Below are 8,402 nucleotides of genomic sequence, written 5' to 3'. Positions count from 1 at the left end.
AATGTCCGATTCACATAGCCGCATGGAGTATGGGAGACAACTCCATTTGACCATAAGTCTTGCGTCTGCTTTTGGTTTCAGTTCGAGACATTTTGACAAAGCGCATTGAATTATGCCAGCGAAATAAAACAGTACATTGTTGTTCACTCGGCGTTGTCTCGTTATTTAAAGAACAATACGGATTATGTATATTATGCTGCTACTGAAGAATTTTCGAAATTGTATTTTAATGATAAAGTTATGTTAAAAGCTAGAGACTTTCGAAATTTTATGACAGATATGAAATATAGTCCACCCTGCTGTGTTCGATTTTGGCTGAACAAACTTGGTATTAATATGGAAGAAAAAGTTTGGCTCAATGCAAAAGAGACAACAACAGAAACCAGACTAAAAGAATTACAGTGGAAGATATTACACAATATATACCCAACCAATATTCTTCTCTTAAAAATGGGACTCACAAATAATGATAAATGTCCATATTGTATTGAACAAGTTGATTATATTGAACATTTCTTTTTCTATTGCAGTAAAATTCACCATTTGTGGAAGCATGTTGAAACATTGTTTTACGATCGATATAACATAGCAATTATTTTACACGCAACATGTGCTGATTTGTGTGCGAGATAAGAATGGTTTGTCACATGATATGTTTAAGTATCTTACCCATTTAATCTTGATTGGAAAAATGTGTATAAGTAAATTTAGATATGGGACACCCCTTGAAATATTATTTATTTTTCAAAGGGACTTAACCCTCAGGGGACTGGTATAAAACAAGTGTAAGTTTAAATTGAGTGTTTGAAATAATACTATTTAGAGACTGTTATCCCCGAGTACGCAGTACTAGGGTCCAACAGACTTTAATTGTGTGTCTGTGTGTGTATCTGTCTGTCTGTCTGTCTGGACTTAACAGCTTATTGCTGGGAAACTACTGGGCGCAGTTCGTTCAAAAGTTGATACACTAACTTGATAATAGGTCCGATTGATCGTATTAAAACTTCATAATGTTACCTGGGACCTAAATGCCCCAAAAAACACAAAAGCCACTCTTAACGGTGGGAGTTTTTGCGGTGGGAGGCTGGTCGCTTTGCGAACAGCCTGAACTAAAGGGGAGACTTGAGCGGCGAACACGTCACGCAGTGACGAGAAAAGCATGATTTCAGTGCAAGCCAGACAACGGATGAGGAAATGGTCTCGGCAAAGAAATTACAATGCAGGGTTTGGTCTCGGTGAAAGAGAGACAGAGAGCACGAGAGAGTCTATGGCCAAAATGATCCTACACCGGGTTCAATTCCCGGCATGGGCGTTCTATTTTTTATTTTTTTTTTGTTAATTCTTGTTTACTATTGTTTATTATGAACGTTTTAATGTTTAATTTTACTCTAATAGTTTTTTTAATTGTGTAAAATAAATAAATAATTTTTTTTTTTTTAATCCAAGTGACCCGGGTTCGATTCCCGGCATGGGCGGTCTATTTTTTTTTTAATTCTTGTTTACTATTGTTTATTATGAACGTTTTAATGTTTTATTTTACTCTAATAATTTTTTTAATTGTGTAAAATAAATTAAAAAAATTTTTTTTTTTAAATCCACGTGCACAAGACAAAAACTTTCATACTGGGGGAGCGAGCCAGTCTGAAGAGTACTCGGGTCCAGCGCCAGCGTTTTTTATTTACGGGATAGAAATGTATGATAAAAAAAAGAAGAAAAAAAAAGGAATACATTTATGTTATGATTATTTTTATTTATTTACTTAAACATATTAGTTTACTGATAAAATTTTGTTGATCTAAAAATGTACACATTTGACTGAGAAAAGAAAAGACATATGAAGAAGGTTTGCTCCGAGCCACACACACACACAAAAAAAAATAAATAATAATAATAATAATAAGGCAAAAAATAATTGTAGTAGCAAACCTGCATGCAACTGAGGTTTACAAAAAACAAAAAAACAAAAAACAAAAACTTTGACTGCTTTCTGTGGTGAGGTAGATATTTTGGTGGTTTCGGTGAATTTTTGATTTCTTTAGAAGCAGCTGCACCTTTAAAAGATACCACTCTGCATAGAGAGCCTTGAGGCAGTTCATTTTTGGTGTGCAACCATTAGTGCCCGTATGGTCTTATTTCATGTAAAAGCCTGAGGGATGTCGTCAGGCGTCGGACATAAATGGATTAAAAGGATCAAATGTCCGATTCACATAGCCGCATGGAGTATGGGAGACAACTCCATTTGACCATAAGTCTTGCGTCTGCTTTTGGTTTCAGTTCGAGACATTTTGACAAAGCGCATTGAATTATGCCAGCGAAATAAAACTAAGGCCTGTCCACTTTCAAAAACTGCAGTAAATCTTACAATTTGTTAAGGCAATGTGCAGCAGTAACATTGAATTTGGAGAATACATGGAATAACCTGGTTTTCTGGGAAGTGACATAACAAATAAATAAAACAATTGTGCATACTTCTTCTTCTTCTGCGTTCGTGTGCTGAAACTCCCACGTACACTCGTGTTTTTGCATGAGTGGATTTTTATGTGTATGAGTGTTTTTACCCCGCCATTTAGGCACAGATATGCCTCTTCGGAAGATTATGAATACTGAAGGACATAGAGTGTCGTTGCTATGGAAACAGTCGTTACATTGGATTTCTAGGAAACGGTTTAACAGCGACATCATACATCAGAAATTCCTAATATTTGGCACAAAGATACACATGTATCATATCTACAATCATATGGAACAATTTTTTGACAGCAGACTATAGTTGAATTTTAATATCTTTTGTCATAAGGATGAACGAATTTCTTCCTGCATATTTACTACAATAATTAATTTAAATTCAACTGTAGTTTAAAAAAAAAGTTCTATATAATTGTAGATATAATACATGTGTATCCTTGTGCCAGATATTATGAATTTCTGATGTATGATGTTGCTGTAAAACCGTTTTCTAGAAATCCCATATGGCGCTGTTAATGCCAGTTTCCATAGCAACAGCAGTCTATATCCATCCACAATATTTTCATTCATTTTAATAAATTGGCCCTTCGTGGTCGGCTGGGCGTTAAGCAAACAAACAAACAAACAAATTTTAATAAGTCACTTCAATAACTACCCAGAAAACTAAGTTATTCCTTGACTGTATTCTTCAAGTTTAAGTTTGGTAATTTTACTGCTGCACATTGTCGCGAACGCAAGAAGAAGAAGAAGCCTTAAGTCATAAATAAAGGGTTCCAACTTCCAGTAACATAGCGTTTTTCTTTATTAATTATGAACATTGAACTTTGGAAAGTTAGATGTTGGATCTGTTTGTTTTTTTAAATATTTCTTTGATGTGTTGTAATAAGATCAACCGTCTGCTTGGGCATATGCTAACGATCCACTACCTGGCTGCTGTCTGCGGAAAATTGATTAATTCATGGAAAAATATGCCTTACAGAGAAGCAGCTAGCCAGTTGACTTTACGTATGTGTTTGGGTGGAGGTCTTCTTATTGCATGTTCAAGCCAGGACAGATGTTGTGCTGCTTAGGTGCAAGTGTGATGATATATTTGTTTGACTGATTATGGGCATTAAAATAAAACTGCAAAAAGAATACTTACACTTGAGATCTGATTTTGTTCGTGTCTGTGTGTGTGTGGGCCATTTGACATACTTGCAGAAGAAACCAACAAAGGTAACTGATAAACTGCATTTATTAACACAAAGAGGTAAACAAAGTGAGCTCACACATTTTCACAAACGTAAAAAAACTTGACTAAATGTAAAAAAGGCAGTCTCACATGTGTGATAGTCTAGGAATAACAATGCATTCACAATATTTAGTACTCACATGAATGGCCCAAGATGGTATATATAGCTGAGGATGCAAGTTCTAATTTGGCACATTTGTACATGTAGCTGCATCCGCTAGATATACATCCATCTTACAATAAAAAAAAAAACTAGTGGTTAGGACATCGGCCTGAAAATCTTAAGGTCCTAGGTTCGAGTCTCTGCAGAGGCATTTACTTTTCACCCTTAGTTGAAATAAAAATGCTCAATCCAGAGAGAGCAACCGTAAAGTTACCAGTGTAAAAGTGTTGAATGCAGCTATGAAGGTCATGCCAGCAGTGTGGGTCAAGATTCAGGCCGCCTTCTAATGCACAGAATTCTGTGTAAGATTCTCAGCTCTATCTTTACAAACACATAATCCCCAATAGACATACAGTGGAACCCCCCTTTTAAGACCCCCTCCATTTTAAAACCTTGTTTTCTCAGACTTTCTGTTCATAACCTCTGTGAATTTACCTCCATTTTAACCCTTACACTGGTGCAATTCTGTAACACATGTTACATAGCCACTGGTGAATTAACAGAGAGAAAAATAAAGAAAAACGGTCATGTAGATTTTCGCATCCATGGGAGGTAATCGGAACCGACCAAACAGACTGAGCCAGTAGCGCGACATATGTCGTGACACCCATGTGACAGTATACGTAAAGTAGCGCGACATATGTCGCGACAACCGGCAGCCTAAGGGTTAAGACCCCCTCCTTTTCAAGTCCTGATTTGCACCAGAACAACCCCAAAACAGAATCAATGAACATTTTAAACAAGATAAAGTACTGACAAGGATTCAAAGGAAGAAAAAGTCATGGGTTAGGCCGAAAAAAAATAATTGTCTGTTTCTGTTAACATGGCTAAAAAAAATAGGGTCGGTAGGTAGGGATTTTTTTAAATTTTTTTTTATACCCCAAATGTAGACCAATAAAACTAACTTTAAAAATCACGCAAAGAGACTGGATTCACTATACATAGAGACAAGACACTCAACACATTTACAAATCGTCAGCGGACTTTCGTTTTCACACGTTTTTGTTGTTCATTTTCTCACCCTGTCCTTTACCACCAAAAAAAAAAGAAAAGAAGTTTTGAGTTTGGAAAAAAAAAGTTTAGGGTCGGCGCCGAAATTTAGGGTCGGTCGGGTGACCAGAAACAGACAATTTTTTTTGTTGGCCTTAACACATTTCATGTGCATAATGCAGTTAAAAGATACCGGCACGGTTGGCCTAGTGGTAAGGCGTCCGCCCCGTGATCGGGAGGTCGTGGGTTAGAACCCAGGCCGGGTCATACCTAAGACTTTAAAATTGGCAATCTAGTGGCTGCTCCGCCTGGCGTCTGGCATTATGGGGTTAGTGCTAGGACTGGTTGGTCCGGTGTCAGAATAATGTGACTGGGTGAGACATGAAGCCTGTGCTGCGACTTCTGTCTTGTGTGTGGCGCACGTTATATGTCAAAGTAGCACCGCCCTGATATGGCCCTTCATGGTCGGCTGGGCGTTAAACAAACAAACAAACAAACAAGTTAAAAGATCTAAATTCTAATATAGCCAAAAAAAAAGACTATATATACATGAACACGCATTGACTGAAACATACACACACATCTTCCAAAGCTAAGCCTGTGTGTAAAATACTGCTTGCGAACAGCTTAATTTAAAGCACTCACACAAAATAAAAGATAATACAACTTTATGTAGTAAAAACAAACAAACCGCTGTTTGCTGTCAGTAAATATCTGCATACCAAACACTACCTGTATTTAGCTGAATTGACAACTTACATAAGTTAAAAATGTACCCTTGATCCACACCGCGCCACACATTATTTGTGTAGAATGTTATATGTTCATTTCACCACTAAGGCAACAGAAAACCTCTGTAAGTGTAAGCATCTTCAGATGGGCTATATTAAAGCGGTTCTGGTAGCACCGTCAGCACAGAATGGACTGAATCTGATCATCATCCGCAGCAAAGCCAGGCACGCTGCCTGCACGTCATATCTCGGCACCTCACTTCCTGGAAAATAAAGAAAATGTATTACTGAGCACATCCAGACTTTGCTGTGCGCTGATGGGGATATGTTTTGGGTATCGAGAAGAGGGTGTGTGTTGGGAGTGGGGGTGCGGGAAGGTAGGTAGGAAGGAGGTAATACTTGTTCCTCACAAGATCAGTGGGATGGAGAATGGTGTGGGTGATACTGACAGTGACAACTATGAACTAAACTGTACACATTGTTCTGTAATATTACAGGTGCCATCATTCCTTCCTCAGTTCCTGTGAAAGCCATTTATTTCAATTTTCATGGATACATAATATGATATATTCTTTCAATCATTAAAATTAAAAAGATAATCTTTCATCATTAAAATTAAAGACTTCCTCACAAGAACCTTTTTAACGACATGATATCTTGTTGTGCTGCTGATGTGAGCAGCTTTTCTGGAATGTGATAAAAATTTACTATTTTTTTAAATTCAGCATGAGCCCTCATCCCACACACATTCCCTATTTAGCGTTGACATCCTACAGTTTTGTTGTGAAATGTGATTGTGATGTGAATTCATTCTGAAAATTCTAACTCTGCGCAGGGGCAGTCAGGGTGTTGAATGTAGAAGTAGTTATCCAAGTACACAGGAGGTATTACAATTTACATTGTAACTCTTATTCCATGTTAAAAAAAAATGGCCAGATCTGTGAATGTGATTGTGAGCAAAGGAAAGGACTGACTGTTTATATTTATGATAATTCCAGTAATGAGTAAATCTTTCATTCTCGCTATTTCATGTTTTACTTTCTTGCATCGCAATAGTTCAATCAAGCAATGTTCATACAAACATTATCATATGCACTTTTTGAGAATGGGGTTGCAACAAACTTTAAGATGGGAAGGAGAGAGAAAATAAAGATAGTTGTACCATTATGTATACAAAGTACATCATACCAATTTACTATGCACAGTATTACTATGCATCTTCAAATGAATGAATAATTTCATCTACAATTACAAAGTACTTGTACATGTAATACAATTTACGAAGAACAAAAGACTGCTGAATTATCTACAGACAGTACATGTTTATAGCTTCAGACTACCATCACCAATACCTAATGTTACATACATATAAATACATTTTACCATACAGATAAGATTTGACAAGCAAAATCTGTAAGTGGTAAAGAAATGTGTAACTTAGTTAATACATGTATACTTACTCTTCAGGGGTAGTCTGTAATTTGTACAGCACCACGCCAAGTCGTCCTGATACCTCTCCAGTACATGTATCCATGTTTAAAGGTAAACTGTTGGAACTGGAAGACAGGAGCTGTATGAATGATGCATATCTGTTATCATCTCTGGTTTCTCGGGAGGCCTGAAAAAAACCCCATATAATTAAGTAATTAACATAACAATATTACATGTTTTAAAAATGAAATAAGTAGGCTACTATTTCAACTTCACTATCAGAGTCAAATCACTCACTAATTCAGTAATTGTTTTGTTTATTCTTTTACAATCATAGTTCATACACTGATACAGCAGCATTTCATTCTATGCATGCAGATTAAAGATCAAGCATTTTCTAAACTTGAGTAAAAAACAGAACACAACAAACACACACTCATTGACTCACAGTCACACCCAGTTACTCAGTAACACTAACACACACATACACACATACACAACAAAAAAATCTTGCTCAGTCCTACAAAGGCCACGTTTTCAATGGTCATGTCTTGGATTTTAAAAACAATAACTTACCCGCTGGTTGATCCAAACCGATGACTGTCCTGTAGTGTAGACAGTGCGATTCATCGCCAACCTTCCCATTTAAGGCAGACCGTGTCCAAAATCAGCTGTACCATTCACATCCCGATTGAATTCCTTCAGAAAGGCAGTCGGTGTTTCAACTTCTTTGTCGATATATTTCTCTGGTGGACGTGTTGAACTGCCAAATATTAGATTGTTTTCAATGTCTGTTACGACAGCCGCCATGTTTTTTCGTCATCAATACTATTCATCTACTCCACTAAGGAAGAGCGTGTCTTAAAACCGACTACTCGCGAAAGTCATCAGTGTAAAATTATGGCCCACAAAATAAAGCTTCACATTTTGTTTAAGGGCTTATTTTATTTGCCCTTATTTTTAAGGGGCACATTTTGTGTCCCATATTTTAATAAGGCCTTCTTTTTGTGGGCCACAAACTGTATTTGTGCCCCACATTTTGTGCCCCATATTTTGTGGGGCACATTTTGCGTTTGTGGCCCACAAAAATAAGCCCAGAACGAGTGGGATTAATGACATCGAATGCCAAGGATATTTAACTCTTTCTATACTAAAGACCGCATATCAGGTCCCGAGGCTCACAACGCTTGTGTACTAAGGACCGCATTTGCGTTCCGCGAGTCGACCCCCGACCTCTAACCAAGTGACCTACAAACTCACGGAACGCAAATGCGGTCCTTAGTACACAAGCATTGTGAGCCTCGGGACCTGACATGCGGTCCTTAGTATACAAAGAGTTAAATTAATGACCAAAATCATCAATTAATTTTTAAATGGCAGTTTCTGGGTA

At 37.2% G+C, this 8,402-nt stretch overlaps 1 long non-coding RNA gene across 1 annotated transcript; it reads right to left on the bottom strand.

Annotated features, from left to right (window-relative positions):
• Window positions 1–5,359: 5,359 nt before the first annotated feature.
• On the bottom strand, window positions 5,360–7,821 carry LOC138951573 (uncharacterized). Its single transcript, XR_011451178.1, has 3 exons — window positions 7,589–7,821; window positions 7,042–7,199; window positions 5,360–5,844 (listed from the first exon to the last, which is right to left on the bottom strand). It is a non-coding gene; the product is annotated as an uncharacterized lncRNA (long non-coding RNA).
• Between the last annotated feature and the right edge of the window lie 581 nt (window positions 7,822–8,402).

The sequence above is a fragment of the Littorina saxatilis genome, linkage group LG16, assembly GCF_037325665.1.
Source record: "Littorina saxatilis isolate snail1 linkage group LG16, US_GU_Lsax_2.0, whole genome shotgun sequence".
Classification (NCBI taxonomy): Eukaryota; Metazoa; Mollusca; class Gastropoda; order Littorinimorpha; family Littorinidae; genus Littorina; species Littorina saxatilis.
Note: the sequence above shows the minus strand (reverse complement) of the source record. Positions and strands in the feature narration are given on the sequence as shown.